The sequence below is a fragment of the Anomaloglossus baeobatrachus genome, chromosome 2, assembly GCF_048569485.1.
Source record: "Anomaloglossus baeobatrachus isolate aAnoBae1 chromosome 2, aAnoBae1.hap1, whole genome shotgun sequence".
NCBI lineage: Eukaryota > Metazoa > Chordata > Amphibia > Anura > Aromobatidae > Anomaloglossus > Anomaloglossus baeobatrachus.
Genome location: NC_134354.1, coordinates 348,743,522 through 348,761,382, shown reverse-complemented (window position 1 = coordinate 348,761,382; position 17,861 = coordinate 348,743,522).

Here is a 17,861-nt window from a genome sequence, read left to right as displayed (position 1 = left end):
AGACAAATTTCATTATTTTTTTCTTATATTGAGATAAAAACAAAGGAAGAAAGAAAATCACATTAAATTAGCACTTCCTATGTAGATTTGTAAAATTTGTAACAATTTTCCATTGTTTCAATGTATCTAAACTAATGGTCTTTACTAAAAAATATCCTACCATACTGTGCATAGCTTGTATGGAGGAAAAAATGAAGGAAAAATCAAATTGTCAATTGCCATCGATCTCATCATTTGCATCGCATAAGGTGGAATCTGCATTGAAAATCTGCGGCATAATTTGACATACTGCTGTTTAAAAATCTGTGTTTGGTCATTTTATGCAGTTTTGTTCCCAAGTTAATGAGAATTTTATGGCAGCCCTTGCCTATTTTTACTCCCCATTTTTTTTTTTTAAAAGGAAGAACTATCTGCAGAATCATTTTTTGTTTGCATTTGTTAACAGTCTGCAAAAAGCAATGGTGGCAGATTAATCTGTGAATTATTCTCACAATTGCCTTTAATATCCCAGCATTAAGTTTCCCATTCATCCTATTTTTTGTGCATTTTATTCTTTATTTGCTGTTACAGAACACACAATAATCTTTCTACTATTACAGTCGCATAAGCATAAAAAATAAATCATCATCAAAACACATTACTGTACCATGCTGCTTTTCTGTAGGCTAATCCCGTCCTTCATGACGTGGAGAAGAGGCATTCTGGGATATTTTAAAATCCTCTCCAGCTAATGAGCAGAGTCTATGACCGTGGGTTTGCACACCGCCACTGGCACTGAGGAGTTTAGTGTGATGGACATGCAGTGGGAGATTAGAGACTGATTACAGTCACAGCTTGGAAGATGGACTACAGCCTGTATGTTGTGTGCATGTAATATAATAAACCGCCACACTTAGCTGTTCCCTTATCTCCTGTAGTATTCAGGTACATATTATATGACGCACCATAATAGGGGAAAATCCTCCAAAAAATACTGCACATAATTGAGCAAAATACAATTTCTTTTGCTTGCTTATATACAGTATATAGCACCAATATATTCTGCTGGCACATACAGTGACTGTGTGAGAAAGTGTTTGCCCCTTTCTGATTTCTTATTCTTTTGCATGTTTGTGACACTTAAATGTTTCAGATCACCAAACTAATGTATATATTAGACAAAGATAGCACAAGTAAACACACAATGCAGTTTATAAATGAAGGAATGCATTATTAAGAGAGAATAAAATACAAATCTACAGGGCCCTGTGTGGAAGTGATTCCGGCCCCCTTAAACCATAAATTACTGAAGTTTATCACATCTTTCAGAAGCTGAGTTCAATTTCCCTAGCCAGGCCTGATTACTGCCATACCTGTTCTCAATCAGGAGATCACTTAAATAGGACCTGCCTGACAAAGTGAAGTAGACCAATATATCTTCAAAAGCTAGGTATCATGCCGTGAGCCAAAGATTTCAGGAACAAGTGTGAAACAAAGTAATTGAGATCTATCAATCTGAAAAAGGTTATAAAGCCATTTCTAAAGCTTTGGGACTCCAGTGAACCACAGTGAGAGCCATTATCCACAAATTGTGAAAACATGGAACAGTGGTGAACCTTCCCAGGAGTAGCCGGGCAAACAAAATTACTCTAAAAAGGTCAGCAAGAACTCATCAAAGAGGTCACAAAAGACCCCACAAAACATTCAAAGAACTGCAGGCCTCTCTTGCCTCAGTTGAGAACAGCTTCTGCAGTTCTTATCATGCTCAGTGTGACTTTCTGAAGCCGGAACGCAGTCACCTGACTTCAGAAAAGGCTCAATCTGAGTGAACGCAGCCATGCACATGAGCCAGCTTGGCCACATTACTTGCTAGTAGACAAGGCCGCACAGTGCACAGTGCACTATGCACGGCCATGTCTGTTAAAGCAAAGGTGGGAAACCAAAGGCCATTTAGAAATTTCGACAATCCTTCGGGGGCTGCACAAAATTGTCAACTTGAAAATTACACTGCTATTGTCAGGTTTCCGGGTTTTCCAGTCCTCTTTTGAAAAAGCTTTCCCTCGGTTAACATGGAGTTTTATGTTCTGTTGCCCTACTTCCTGTCCAGCTGCTTAAAAGGCCGCCTCTAAGCCTAGTCCAGTGCCTGAGTATACTGCTTGCTGTGTGCTCCTGCTTTACTGCTGCTGCTACTTGGATCCTCCTGAAAATCTACCGACCGACTCTGGACCACACCCGGTTTCTTCAAACTGTGCCCGGACTCCGTCTGCCGTCTTTGGTCAGCACGTCTGCCCGGTTTCTTCCGGTTCGTAACCATTCTGGACTTTCATCCCGTACGGACACTTCTGGACTTTACCGCTTGCCCCTTGTGTCCCGGCTGCGGCGCATTTAGGCCTTCCGGGGTTGATTGCCGGACAGTCCCTGTATAGGGGTTCGCTCTGGTGGTCTCCCTGGGGGAGTCCGGTGCGTGGCCCCGGGAATTCCCTCCGCTCCGTTTCGGGAAGGTATTTCGTGTGTTTGTTCTGCTGTGTTTGTTCTGCTGTGTTTGTTCCGTTGTGTATCTACCGTGGTTACATATCATAAACATCTTGTACCACAAACTTGTCTCTGGCTGTCATTGCCCTAACGCTATCGAAATCCTCAAAACATACAATAGTATTACATTATACTCAGGCCTCAAGAGGATTTCGCTGGGGCAATGACTGAGACACGAGGAGTAGATCAGCTCTTTTCTATGATTAACTCCTTGCAGCAGGAGATGGAGGTGGTGCAGACTAAACTTAGAGATATGGAGGCACAGCTGGGCCATGATCACCAGGTACTGGGTCCGGCTATACAGGACTTGCAAGTCAGAGTGGAGGCTCAGGAAGCCGGCCCCACTACGTCCGTATCAGCTGCCGGTATGCCTAGGTTACCCCCATTCCGTTTCAATGGTGACCGTAGTCAGTTTCGTGGATTTGTGAACCAATGTATACTGTTTTTTGATGTACATGCTGATTATTACCGTTCTGACCGGTCCAAAGTGTTATGTATAATTATGTTATTAACCTCACGAGCACTGGCTTGGGCTAATCCTATGATAGAGAACCGGGACATCCGTTTAAATCACCTAGATGATTTTCTGACCGCAATGGCGCAGATGTTTGATGATCCGAATCGCCGTGCTACCGCTGAATCGGCTCTCCTTTCCTTACGTCAGGGAAAGCGTTCTGTAGTTGAATACGCCACTGAGTTCAAGAGGTTAGTGGTAGACACCGACTGGGGAAACAATGCATTATTGTCTGTTTTCAGAAAGGGGTTGTCCGGTACCATCAAGGACGAGTTAGCTCGTTCTGAATCTCCAGGGGATTTTGAACTGTTTCTCCAGCACTGTGTGCGTATTGATACCCGCTTGACGGAACGTAGACAGGAAAAATGGGCAGCTGTAAACCGTGTAAACAACTTTGCATTTCCTTCCAGAGAACCCGCTCTCAGGACGCCACGGGAGGCCGAGGACGTTCCTATGCAAGTGGACTCTCTGCAAAAGCGAGAGACCAATGAACGTCGCGAACACCGGCTCCGTGAGCGTCTGTGTTTCTATTGCGGTCAATCGGACCATTTCTTGATCGACTGCCCGAAACGTCCGAATCGCCCAAATAAGGTATTGGCAGCCATGGCAGAGTGTGACAACACGGACGCAGAGTCCGATATCTCTGAGGCAAGTGGACACTTGGATGCGGTATTTCCCTTGACTGTAATGTCAACCTCACCGAAGGACTCGGAAGGGAAATATACCCATTGCTCGCTCCCCATTCAGATCCGGTGGGAGGGACAGCTAATACCTACCTCTGCAATGATAGATTCTGGGGCAGGGGGAAATTTCATGGACTCCTCTTTTGCCAGGAAACACGGTATCCGGACTCAGCAAAGAGCCTCACCGGTTACCATGGAGACGGTAGACGGATCTCCGTTAATCTCTGGACCAGTTGATCGGGAAACCGTACCGCTAGAATGCGTCATGAAGCCAGGTCAGCAGGAGACCCTTATTTTCATGCTAATTTCTTCTCCTCATTTTCCGATTATTTTAGGTATTCCGTGGCTACGGTCTACAAATCCGGTCATCGATTGGGAAACTAAGGAAATATCCTTCCCACCGCAGAGTATTCCGACCATTAGTCCAACTGTTCCGGTTCCAGTAACACAGAATGCGGAGGGCACTGTACAGGTACCTGTTCTACCCCCGGTGTATAACGACTTTGCGGACATATGCGACAAAAGAAAAGCCGATCGGCTTCCCCCGCATAGACCGTATGATTGCCCCATAGACTTACTCCCAGGGGCGGAGATCCCGTTTGGTCATGTCTACCCGTTGGCGGCACCTGAGTTAGAAGCACTAAAAAACTACATTGATGAAAGTCTGGCTAAGGGATTTATTCGTCCGTCTACCTCACCAGCAGGGGCACCCATCTTTTTTGTGAAAAAGAAAGAGGGGACTCTAAGACCCTGTATTGACTACCGGGAACTGAATAAAATAACCATCCGGAACCGGTATCCGTTACCATTGATTCCTGAGCTATTGGAGAGGGTCCAACAGGCAAAAATATTCACCAAATTGGACCTCCGTGGGGCATACAATCTACTCCGCATACGTCCCGGAGACGAGTGTACGACCGCGTTCCGATGTCGGTATGGACATTTTGAGTACCTAGTGATGCCTTTTGGACTTTGTAACGCTCCCGCGGCTTTCCAACATCTAGTTAACGATATTTTTAGGGATATAATGGACCAATTCATGGTGATTTATCTGGACGATATCCTAATCTTTTCTGATTCCCTACAGGAACACCAGGAGCACGTCAAGACCGTACTTACCCGGCTGAGGGAAAACCACCTGTACATCAAACTGGAGAAATGCGAATTCCATTGCTCACAGATACAATTCTTAGGTTATGTCATCTCTCCTCAGGGACTGAACATGGAGTCTGGCAAAATACAAGCAATTCTAGACTGGCCGGAACCGGGAAACATCAAAGAGGTACAACGCTTTGTCGGTTTTGCCAACTTTTACCGACGTTTTATCCGTAATTTTTCAGAGATCGTTCGTCCCATCACTCTGTTAACCAAGAAAGGACAGAAGTTTGTGTGGTCCGCCCAGGCCCAGGAAGCCTTCCATCGTCTCAAGGTCTGTTTTACCTCAGCGCCTATATTGGTACATCCGAATCCCGCACTTCCCTTTATCGTGGAAGTCGACGCTTCCGACTACGCATTAGGGGCCATCCTTTCTCAAAGGACTGGGGACAAGAGTCTCTTACATCCGTGTGCTTTCTTTTCCCGCCGGTTGTCCCCTGCAGAAAGGAACTATGACATTGCGGACAAAGAATTGTTAGCAATTATTTCCGCTTTCAAGGAATGGAGACACCACTTACAGGGAGCCGCGCAGCAAGTGATAGTACTCACAGATCATCGTAATCTGGAATTTCTTAAGTCTGCCAGGTGCCTGTCTCCACGGCAAGCCCGTTGGAGCCTATTCCTTAACCAGTTCAATTTTGTCGTTACATACCGTCCAGGTTCACGTAATGGGAAAGCCGATGCCTTGTCCCGAATCCACGCCGTGGACTCCGTGCCTGGAACCCCGTCTCAGACCGTGTTATCGGATGCCAATTTCGTTGGAGTAATCCAGGACCGGGACTTGTGGAAGGACATCAAGCTGGCCTATGATGGTGACGTATTTCTTGCTGCCCCCCCGAATGATGTAACTCTTGTTCTTCGGAATGGTGTGTGGTTGAGAGAGCGACGCATTTATGTCCCTGAGGCCGTAAGACTTCGGGTTCTCAAGTTGGTCCATGACTCCGTGTTGGCTGGTCATAGGGGGGTACAGAAGACGCAGGAATTTCTGAACCGTTTCTTCTGGTGGCCTACCTGTTTAAAGGACGTAAAGGACTATGTCCACTCATGTGTGGTTTGTGCCCGGTGCAAGGTCCCTCGTGTGGCTCCTAAAGGACTCCTCCAACCGTTACCCGTGCCATCTCGCCCTTGGGGGTCTATCTCAATGGATTTTATTGTGGAATTGCCCGTCTCAGACGGTCACAATACCATTTTAGTGGTGGTGGATCGGTTGACTAAAGCTGCTCACTTTATTCCGTGTGCCGGTCTTCCCTCAGCCTCAGAGACAGTGGATCTGGTTATCCAGAACGTATTCCGATTGCATGGGGTACCAGACGAGATCATCTCTGACCGGGGCGTGCAGTTCACGTCTAGGTTCTGGAAGGGGTTTTGTACGGCACTCCAGATAAATGTCTGTTTGTCTTCTGCATACCATCCTCAGACAAATGGGCAGACCGAACGGACCAATCAAACCCTGGAACAATACCTTCGCTGTTATGTTAGCCATCTGCAGGACGATTGGTTGAAGATGCTTCCGTTGGCGGAGTTCTCGTATAACAACACTCAAAGCAGCTCCACTAAGGTAACACCCTTCTTTGCTAACTTGGGTTACCATCCGACTATTTTGCCTAGGTCACCGGTTGCGGTCTCAGTGCCTGCGGTGGAGGACAGATTGACAGAGCTACGACAAAATCTGGAGGTTCTGAAGGACACTGTGGCTACAGCTCAGGAGCGTTACAAGAGGTCGGCAGACGCTCACCGGAAACCGGCACCCATGTATAAGGTAGGGGACTCTGTATGGTTATCCACCAAGAACCTGAGATTGGGTGTTCCTTCGCAGAAGCTGGGACAAAAATTCATCGGTCCGTTCAAGATCACCGGGATCGTGAGCCCTGTGGCCTGTCGGCTGCGGTTACCGCACCATCTAAAGGTACACCCGGTCTTTCATGTTTCTCTCCTCAAATCCGTCTCTCCCAATACGTTTCATGGTCGTGTCGTGCCTCCTCCTCCGCCTGTGATGGTCGACGGCGAGGAGCAGTTCGTGGTTGAGGACATTATTGACTCCCGGCTCCATCGTCGTCGGCTTCAGTATCTGGTACGTTGGCAGGGGTACGCCCCCGAGGACGATTCCTGGGAACCGGTGGGTAACATTCGAGCACCCCGGAAGATCGCTCAGTTTCATCGACGGTACCCGGACAAGCCAGGCCCTGACCCGTCCTGAGGCCGTTTCTGGGCGGGGGAGTAATGTCAGGTTTCCGGGTTTTCCAGTCCTCTTTTGAAAAAGCTTGCCCTCGGTTAACATGGAGTTTTATGTTCTGTTGCCCTACTTCCTGTCCAGCTGCTTAAAAGGCCGCCTCTAAGCCTAGTCCAGTGCCTGAGTATACTGCTTGCTGTGTGCTCCTGCTTTACTGCTGCTGCTACTTGGATCCTCCTGAAAATCTACCGACCGACTCTGGACCACACCCGGTTTCTTCAAACTGTGCCCGGACTCCGTCTGCCGTCTTTGGTCAGCACGTCTGCCCGGTTTCTTCCGGTTCGTAACCATTCTGGACTTTCATCGCGTACGGACACTTCTGGACTTTACCGCTTGCCCCTTGTGTCCCGGCTGCGGCGCATTTAGGCCTTCCGGGGTTGATTGCCGGACAGTCCCTGTATAGGGGTTCGCTCTGGTGGTCTCCCTGGGGGAGTCCGGTGCGTGGCCCCGGGAATTCCCTCCGCTCCGTTTCGGGAAGGTATTTCGTGTGTTTGTTCTGCTGTGTTTGTTCTGCTGTGTTTGTTCTGCTGTGTTTGTTCCGTTGTGTATCTACCGTGGTTACATATCATAAACATCTTGTACCACAAACTCGTCTCTGGCTGTCATTGCCCTAACGCTATCGAAATCCTCAAAACATACAATAGTATTACAGCTATTTTTGGTCAAACAATCAATTAACTCACCCCTATTGTGGTGGCTGGAGCTGCTTCTCTTTTGTGCAGCTGTGATGTTAGGTGGTATTGATCATGTTTCTCACAACTGTTTTCCAGGTTTGTGTTCACCTGGAGCGCAGTAAATTTTGTGATAAGTTCTGCAAAGCATATACATCACATATGAGACGTTGGGACTGCTATATATACATCACATAGGAGACATGGAGACTGCTGTACATACATCACATAGAAGACACTAGGACTGCTGTACATACATCACATAAGTGACACTAGGACTGCTATGCATACATCACATAGGAGACACTGAGACTGCTGTACATACATCACATAGGAACCACTGAGACTGCTGTACATACATCCCATAGGAAACATTGTGACTGCTGTACATACAGTACATCACATAGAAGACATTGAGACTGCTGTATATACGTCACATAGGTGATCCTGAGACTGATGTACATACATCACATAAGAGACACTGAGACTGCTGTACATACATCCCATTAGAGACATTGGGACTGCTATGTATATATCACATAGGAGACACTGAGATTGCTGTACATAAATCCCATAGGAGACGCTGAGACTTCTGTATATACATCATTTAGGAGACACTGAGACTCTACTGTATATACACCACATAGGTGACACAGACTGGTGTACATACAGTACATCACATAGGAAACACTGAGACTCTGTTGTATATACGTCACATGGGAGAGGCTGAGACTGTTGTATATACATCTTATAGGAGACTCTGGGACTTCTATAAATTCATCACATAGGATACACTGAGTCTGCTGTACATACATCACATAGGAGATGCTGAGACTGCTATATATACATCACATAGGAGACACTGTTTTTGCTATACATACATCACATAGTAGACTCTGGGACTTCTCTATATACATCACATAAGACACACAAACTCCGCTGTATATACATCACATAGGAGAGGCTGAGACTTCTGCATATACATCACGTAGGAGATACTGAGACTCTGCTGTTCATATATAACATAGGAGATGCTCAGACTACTGTACATACATCACATAGGAAAGGCTGGGACAGCTGTATATACATCATAGGAGACACTGGGGTCATATACATCACATGAGACATGGTTCCTGCAGTATACGCATGACAATAGGGGGTGGGGCATAGACATCACTGGGAGGGCTAGGGGCATAGACATCACTGGGAGGGCTAGGGGCATAGACATCACTGGGAAGGCTGGAGGGCATAGACATCACTGGGGGCATAGACACCAATGGGGGCACATACACCACTGGGGGGCATAGACATTCTTGGGGACACATACAGCACTGGGGGGTATAACCATTACTGGGAGTACATATAGCACTGGCGGAAGAGTCAGGAGGACCTGCACTAAAACCAAGACTTTTTTCACCCCTTTATACCATGGCCATTTTATGTTTTTTTTTTAGTTTTTTCCTCCCTTTCTTCCAACAGCCATAACTTTTTTTTTTTTTCTCTTTCCTCTTCCTTTCTTTCTTTTGCCCTTTTTTTTCCCCTTTTCTTCCTTTTTTTGTCCACCTTCTACCTTTCTTTGATCCCGCCCAATGCCTCTGCACCTCTGCTACCATCCCTCTACTTCCTTCTCCGTCCTTTTTCTTACTCTTCAACCACTTCCATTTCCCACAGAGGATGAAACTCTTCCTCTCTGATACCTCTCTTAGAAATACGTCGGGTTCCATTTCTAAATTTATGTCTATTTTCTAGGCAACTAAAATTCTCTATCTGGATCTCCTATGCATGAGAAATACACGTTTATATTTCTTATGACCTTATAGGTACGTTTTTGTATGGTTTCAGTAATCTACTGTATGGTGATTTTCCCCTCAGTATATGAAGTGCTCATCTTTCATTCTTCATTGCTGTACGTATATGGAATACGAAATTCTTGTTTTAATTGCTTTCTATTATATATCAATATGCAGATCTTGTTTTTTATATATTTGATCACCTTCTACCATTTCTCCATATAACGCATATGTGCGATACAACAAATGTGACTTCTATGTACTCACTATGTTTTTTTCTTTCTGTATATCTCCATTATAGACTATCTCTGACGAAGGCCTGTGTGTTAAGGCCGAAACGTTAGAATTAAATCCTTTTGACCTTTGTACCAATAAAAACAAGCAAATTGATTTTCAAGCATCATTTTGTCTCAGACTTTCATCTTTTAGTGTGCCCGAGTTAACCTTTTTGTATACTGTGACATTTTCCTCGGTGCACCTATTATACCAACAGTGAGCCAGACTCTATTATTTTCTATGATAGGAGAGGCTGAGACTTCTGCATATACATCACGTAGGAGATACTGAGACTCTGCTGTTCATATATAACATAGGAGATGCTGAGACTACTGTACATACATCACATATGAAAGGCTGGGACAGCTGTATATACATCATAGGAGACACTGGGGTCATATACATCACATGAGACATGGGTCCTGCAGTATACACATGACAATAGGGGGTGGGGCATAGACATCACTGGGAGGGCTAGGGGCATAGACATCACTGGGAAGGCTGGAGGGCATAGACATCACTGGGGGCATAGACACCACTGGGGGCACATATACCACTGGGGGGCATAGACATTACTGGGGGCACGTACAGCACTGGGGGGTATAACCATTACTGGGAGTACATATAGCACTGGCGGAAGAGTCAGGAAGACCTGCACTAAAACCAAGACTTTTTGCACCCATTCATACCATGGCCATTTTATGTTTTTTTAGTTTTTTCCTCCCTTTCTTCCAACAGCCATAACTTTTTTATTTTCCCCTCAATATAGCCATGTGAGGGCTTGTTTTTTTAGGACCAGTTATTCTTTTGAATGACACCATTCATCCCACCATACAGTGTACTGGAAAACTGGAAAAAAAATCCTAGTGCGTTGAAATTGCAAAGAAACTGCAATTCCACAATAATTTTTGGGGTGTTTTATTTATTCTGTTTACTGTACGGTTAAATTGACCTGACAATATAAAAGTATGCAGATGCCAAACATGAGTAGGCTTTTATTTATTTAAGTGGTAAAAAAAGACTGAAAACTGTAAAGACAAATTTTTTTGCTTGTTTTGCCATTTTCTGAGAACTGTAACATTTTCATTTTTCAGGATATGGGGCTTATTTTTGCGCCCTGAGCTCACATTTTTACTGATAAGATTTTGAGGTAGATGTGATGTTTTGATCATCTCTTAATGTAATGTTGCAGTGGGCAAAAAATGTAATCTGACGTTATTTTTTTTTCTCGTTATGCTATCAACAGTTTAGATTAATTTATTTTATGTTTTAACTGGATTTTTATGAACGCAGCTATAGCAAACATGTTTTTTATTGTTTTATTTTTTAATGTGGCAAAGTGATTTGAACATGTTTTTATTTTTTTCCTATTTTAAAACTTTTTTTTTACTTTTAACTGTATTTAATAGTCTCAGCGACACCCATCGGACCTGACCACCCACAGATGAGTATAATAAAAGTGTTTTTTATGTTTTACATTGCGGTCTGGGCTCTTATATACAGTATTCTAGAATGCCTGGTGACAGGTTCCCTTTAATAGCTGTGGGCTCTGCTTTGCATGTGGCTGTTAAAGGCACATGATGGCTGTTAAAATGAGCTATCATTTGCAAGGAAAGGTGGGAGCTCGTCATGCATGCCCGCATCAAAGGCAGGGATATGACATACGTGTACGTCATATATCGCGAGGGAGTTAATCAGGCTGTCATACTGCATGAAAGATAAAGGGTACCCCACTATGCTAATTAATGATCTCATCAGAAAGGATGTCATGCCCCCCCCCCCCCCCCCGGATTCCGCCTGTGCGACTTCTGCTCCGATCACCAGGTGACACCGTGTTCCCACCGTCAATGGTGATGGGAGAGGAGTCGGTGCCAGTGGCTCTGCTGTGTGCAGGCTCAGCTCATCCACTAGGCTGGGTTTCCCTGGGACCTGCAGTAACACTGGCTGACTGCAGGTGGCGTGTGTCTTCCAGCTGAAGTCTGCCATCATTCAGCTGCAGCCAATGGGAAGACACCACACCCTCCTTATTCCCCCCTCCTGTCATGTGACCACTACCAGAGATAGTTCTGTATTCCTGGTTCATGTGCTGTTTGTATTTTGAGTCCTGTGCGCTGACCTCTGCTTGTTTTTTGACTACCCTCCTGCCTGTCATTTTTGTACCTTGCTGCCAGTTCCGGATTTGACCTCTGCTTTGTCTCCTCACTATGCCCTTGCCTGCCGATTCTGTTCCTGTTTAGCATTTCCTGGTTTTTGACCCTGCCTGACGACCACGGACTACAGCCTGCCACAGGTAGTGATCTCTGGGACTCTGTGTAATTCCAAATCCCTGTATAGGGGTTAAAGGGTTGCAGAGTTCTCGGGGTCCTGCTTTGTGAGCGGCTTTTCTCTAGCCTCCCTTTACAGCCAGTCTGAGTCTGTGGCTCCAGGCAGGTGTTACAAAGGGTTGGTGGTCTTATACAAGCTGAATGCCTAGTACCTAAATTAAACAAAAATAAAATTAGTTTTCCCCATAATTTTTTGACCACACCACTATCTGTAATATACTATCCTGTGATTAGCACATTTTCTTAAAGTGTAACCATTATTTTAATTTTTATTTCATTAATCACACATGAAAATAAGCAACTTTGTAATATATCTTATCAAACAAAACTGCTTCTTTCTCCGTCAGAACTGATCAGTCATTATCAAATTTCCAATTCTGAGATTCTATGATGACGGGAGGTGGGAGGGTCTAGAGGCAGAGGGCAGAGCTCCGCCTCCTGCTCCCTCTTTTATCTACATAGAATCATATCAGAAACAGCTGCTATCTCGTATCTTAGTAATGGGAAAGTCTTCTCTGAATACAGATTCTGCCTCATAATTGAGAATTTTGATAATGACTGATCAATTCTGGCAGAGAAAGAAGCAGATTTGTCTTAAAAGATATATTACAAAGTTGCCTATTTTCATGTGTACTATTGATTTCTGAAATAAAAATTAAAACTACAGCTACGCTTTAAACCCTTCACGACCTAGGACGTATATATACGTCGTAGATCATGTACCCCCGCTAATTGCGGGCTCCGGCGGTGAGCTTGGAGTAATCCCTGCACATGTCTGCTGATCCAATCAGCTGACATGTGGCTAACAGGTGTGGGTGGATCAGAGATCCACCTGGGCCTGCTTACCACTTAGGTCGCACTGTCAAATACGGACAGCGCAATTTAAATGGCCGATGTGGGGATCATGATGTTTCCCGCTGCCATCAGCTGCGGCTCGCAGAAGAACGCTGCATTTCTGCTGATCAGAGCGATGCTGCTCTGGTCAACAGAAATGAACAAGCGATCAGACTGTGGATCCATTAAGTATCCTAGGAGGACTAGTAAAATAAATAAAAAATGTAAAAAAAAAAAGTTTAAAAAAACCCCTTAAAGTTCAAATCACCCTCCATTCTCCCCACTGAAAATAATACAAAAAATATACATATTGGGTATCGCAGAGTTCAGAATTGTCCGATTTATCAAAATATAAAATCAAATTATCTGATCAGTACATGGTGTGGCGAGAAAAAAAAATTCCAAAAGCCAAAATTACGTTTTTTGGTGGCTGCAAAAATATTTTAAACTGCAATAACAGGCAATCAAAACGTAGCATCCGCACAAAACTGGTATCATTAAAAACGTCTACTCAAAACGCAAAAAATAAGCAATCACTCCCAGATCCCAAAAAAAGAGAACTCTTCGAGTCTCTTGAGATTGGCGCCAAATGCAATGTGTTTGATTTTGGACAAATTTCGGAAGTTTTCTTAACTCCTCAGATAAAAGTAAAAGTATACATGTTTGGTATCTACAAACTCATAATGACCTTAGGCAGCATATGGATACTTTCATTTTACCATATAGTGAACAGGGTGAAAAAAAAACCCCAAAACAAACGGGCAATTAAACTTTTTTTAAATTTCGCCGCATTTGGATTTTTTTTCCCCATTTTCCAGTTCACTATTTGGTAAAACTAATGGTTTTATTCAAAAGTACAACTCGTCCTGCAAAAAACAAGCCCTCATATGGCAATAATGACAGAAAAATAAAAAAAGTTTACGGCTCTTGGAAGAAGAAAAGGAAAAAATTAAAATGAAAGATAAAATATCACCGGAGGATGGGGGGGGGGTGAAATGGTTAAGTGATCCCATCGTGAAAATCTAAGATTCCCAACAATCTATTAATCTATTAATTAGAGGATGTTACACATATTAAGAAATATATTGGCCTATAGTTGACTCCGAAAAAGAGATTCAAACTAAGTTTTGAACTCATTCCTACATTAAAGCGTTCTTACAGGTATGGTGGTCAAAGTTGTAAAAGCTGTTAGAACATTTGTCATAGGGTTAGTTCTTTTGAATCTACTATCATACATGAGCATTTTTCTATGAAATCTCTTAAGAATTGTGGCTCCAATTTTGTCATTTTTCTGTTTTGGTGTCCATGCTCAGAGCAATGCATTGGTCACAGTCAAACAAATGCGACGAAAGATGAACATATCTCATGTCAACCATGAGTTTTTACAGCACAGTGCATCTCAGACTACAAAAACTCAAGCATCATAAGGCAACTTGTATATACTGTCATGGCCGAAAGTGTTAGCACCTTTGAAATTATTCCAAAAAATTAAGTATTTCTCCAAGAAAATGAGTGCAATTACACATTCAGTCATACATTTTCTAATGTGACCGCACACTGCGACCTTAGATGTAGTTGGGCCGGCATCGGTGTGGGATGTTGTGGTGTGGATTACATAGGACTTGCAAGGGTGTTTTGGGGGATTATAAATTGGAGAAAGAGGGGTGTGTTTTTTTAATTGAATTTTTCTCTGTGTTTTGCAGTTTTCTTTTTACTTAGACAATCAGTAATCCAGGGTTTCATGGCAGCTGTGATTTTTTGACAAAGGACAGCTGTCATTAAAGGGAACCTGTCACAAGTATTTTCCCTTATTACCAGCGGCTAGAACCAGTAAGCACTTATATATCTGCTGAGGGCAGATCAAAATATTGTAGTGCGCATGAGTGGGCAGTCTTTGAGCTTACCTCGCACCTGCACATTACAGTACTTTGCTCTGATATCAATATGGCAGATCAAAGTGCACATGCGCAGGAGTGCCATCAAGGCTTTTGTGTGGATGATGTAGGACGCGATGACCACATGGAGCTGGGAGGGACGGAAGAGAGGATGCGCCAGGCCCAAGAGCAGCGACGCCCATCGGACCCGACCGCCTCCTAGGCGAGTATGATAAGGGTATTTTTTACATTATACAGAGTGGACTGGGCACTTATATACAACATTCTAGAATGGTGTATATAAGAGCTTACTGGTGCAGGCCACAGCTTATAAGGGACAAATCTGTGACAGGTTCCCTTTAACCCCTTATATCACCCTGATTAAGACTGCTCCAGGGCAATAGGGATGAGCCAAATATACGCAAGGATATGTGCCAATTCATTCCATTAGATGCACCAATTCTGGGGTGGCTGTGGGCTGATATTTTTAGGCTGAGGAGGGCACAATAGCCATGAGTCTTCCCAACCTGAGGATACCAGCCGTCAGCTGTCTGCATTATCTTGACTGGGTATCAAAACTGGGGAGGGACTGCACCCCGGCTGTTAAAATTATTCTGTTAAATAATTTTAAAAAAGCCATTTGGGGTCTCTCGTATCTTGATACACAGTCAAGCTAACGCACACAGCTGGGCGCTGCAGCCTCCAGCTGTCTGCTTATATGCACTGGTTATCAAAATATGAGGGACCGTATGCAATTTTTTTTCCAATTATTTATTTTTACACTCCACTTAAAATTTCCAGACAGCTAGTGTGAGGGTAAATAATCAAAGACACCAACAGTCTGACTGCAACCAATCACAGCCACTGTCACAGAGGGTTTGGGGGAACCAGTAAATATAATAATGTGGTGAACTTAATAATATGTACCAAATGTCCAACTGGGGGTCTGTATGTAAGGGAAACAGGACAAAAGCTTAGAACAAGGATAAATTCTTATCGCCACACAATTAGAGACAAAAGGATAGATCTACCCGTGGCCAAAAAAGAGAATTTTGTTACTTACCGTAAATTCTTTTTCTTATAGTTCCGACATGGGAGACCCAGACCATGGGTGTATAGCTTCTGCCTCCGGAGGACACACAAAGTACTACACTAAAAGTGTAGCTCCTCCCTCCGAGCATATACACCCCCTGGATGACAAATCTAACCAGTTTAGTGCAAAAGCTGAAGGAGGACATCCACCAATAAGTAGAGATAGAGTAAAACCCGGAATAACCGGAACCTCTGTCTACAACAACAGCCGGTGAAAACACACGGAACAAGAACTGCCAACAGGCAACAGGGAGGGTGCTGGGTCTCCCATGTCGGAACTATAAGAAAAAGAATTTACGGTAAGTAACAAAATTCTCTTTTTCTTCATCGTTCCTTATGGGAGACCCAGACCATGGGACGTCTCAAAGCAGTCCATGGGTGGGAAATAAACATAACTGAGAAGTAGGTAAAACCTAACTTCACCAATGGGCGACAGCCGCCTGAAGGATGCGTCTGCCCAAGCTCGCCTCTGCCGAAGCATGAGCATGCACTTGGTAGTGCTTCGAAAAGGTGTGCAGACTAGACCAAGTGGCAGCCTGACAAACCTGCTGAGCCATAGCCTGGTGCCTGAAAGTCCAGGAGGCACCGACAGCTCTGGTCAAGTGCGCCTTAATCCCTGGCGGTGGGGGCACCTGAGAACATTGGTAGGCATCGGATATGGCCGACCTAATCCAACGAGCTAGGGTCGGTTTAGAAGCCGAGAGACCCTTGCGCTGACCCGTGGTTAGCACAAAAAGAGAGGTGCACCGCCTAAGAGCGGCGGTGCGTGACACATAGATCCGGAGCGCCCGCACCAAATCCAAAGAATGCAACGCTTTCTCAAGCGATGCACAGGGGCCGGACAAAGGGAAGGCAATGAAATGTCCTGGTTAAGGTGGAAAGGAGACACCACCTTAGGGAGAAAGCCCGGAGTCGGACGGAGAACCACCTTGTCTTGGTGAAAAAAACCAAAAAGGGTGACTCCGAAGAGAGCACAGTCAAATCAGAGACTCTCCTGAGAGAAGTTATGGCCACCAGAAAGACCACTTTCTGTGAAAGATGAAACAACGAAACCTCCCTAAGAGGCTCAAAGGGGGGTTTCTGTAAGGCCGTGAGGACCAGATTAAGGTCCCAGGGATCCAGAGGCAACCGGTAAGGCGGAATGATGTGAGATGCGCCCTGCATGAAGGTGCGCACCTGGGCCAGTCGGGCGATACGCCGCTGGAACAACACTGACAGAGCCGAGACCTGTCCCTTGAGGGAACTGAGGGACAATCCTAGCTATAGAAAGGACAGGATGGACGGCAAGGAAAACGGCCAAGGAGCATGGCCGGAAGAGCGACACCAGGACAGGAAAATTCTCCAAGTCCTGTGGTAAATCCTGGCCGAGGAAGACTTCCGAGCCTGAGTCATAGTGGAGATGACCTCGGAAGGAATGCCTGAAGCCGTAAGGATCCAAGGCTCAAGAGCCACGCCGTCAATCTGAGAGCCGCAGAATTCTGGCGGAAAACGGACCCTGTGAGAGAAGGTCTGGGCGGTCCGGGAGATGCCACTGCACCTCTACGGACAGACGGAGCAGGTCTGGGAACCAAGCTCGCCTGGGCCAGTCTGGGGCGATGAGTACGACCCGACGGCCCTCCATTCTGATCTTGCGCAGGACTCTGGGCAAGTGAGCCAGAGGGGGAAACACGTAGACCAGACGGAACTGGGACCAATCCTGAACCAGCACGTCCGCCAAGGCCTGAGGATCGTGGGAGCGAGCCACGTAAACCGGGACCTTGTTGTTGTGCCGGGATGCCATTAGATCCACTTCCGGACTGCCCCACTTGCGGCAGATTGACCGGAACACTGCCGGATGCAGGGCCCACTCGCCGCTGTCCACGGTTTGACGGCTGAGATAATCTGCCTCCCAGTTTTCTACGCCTGGG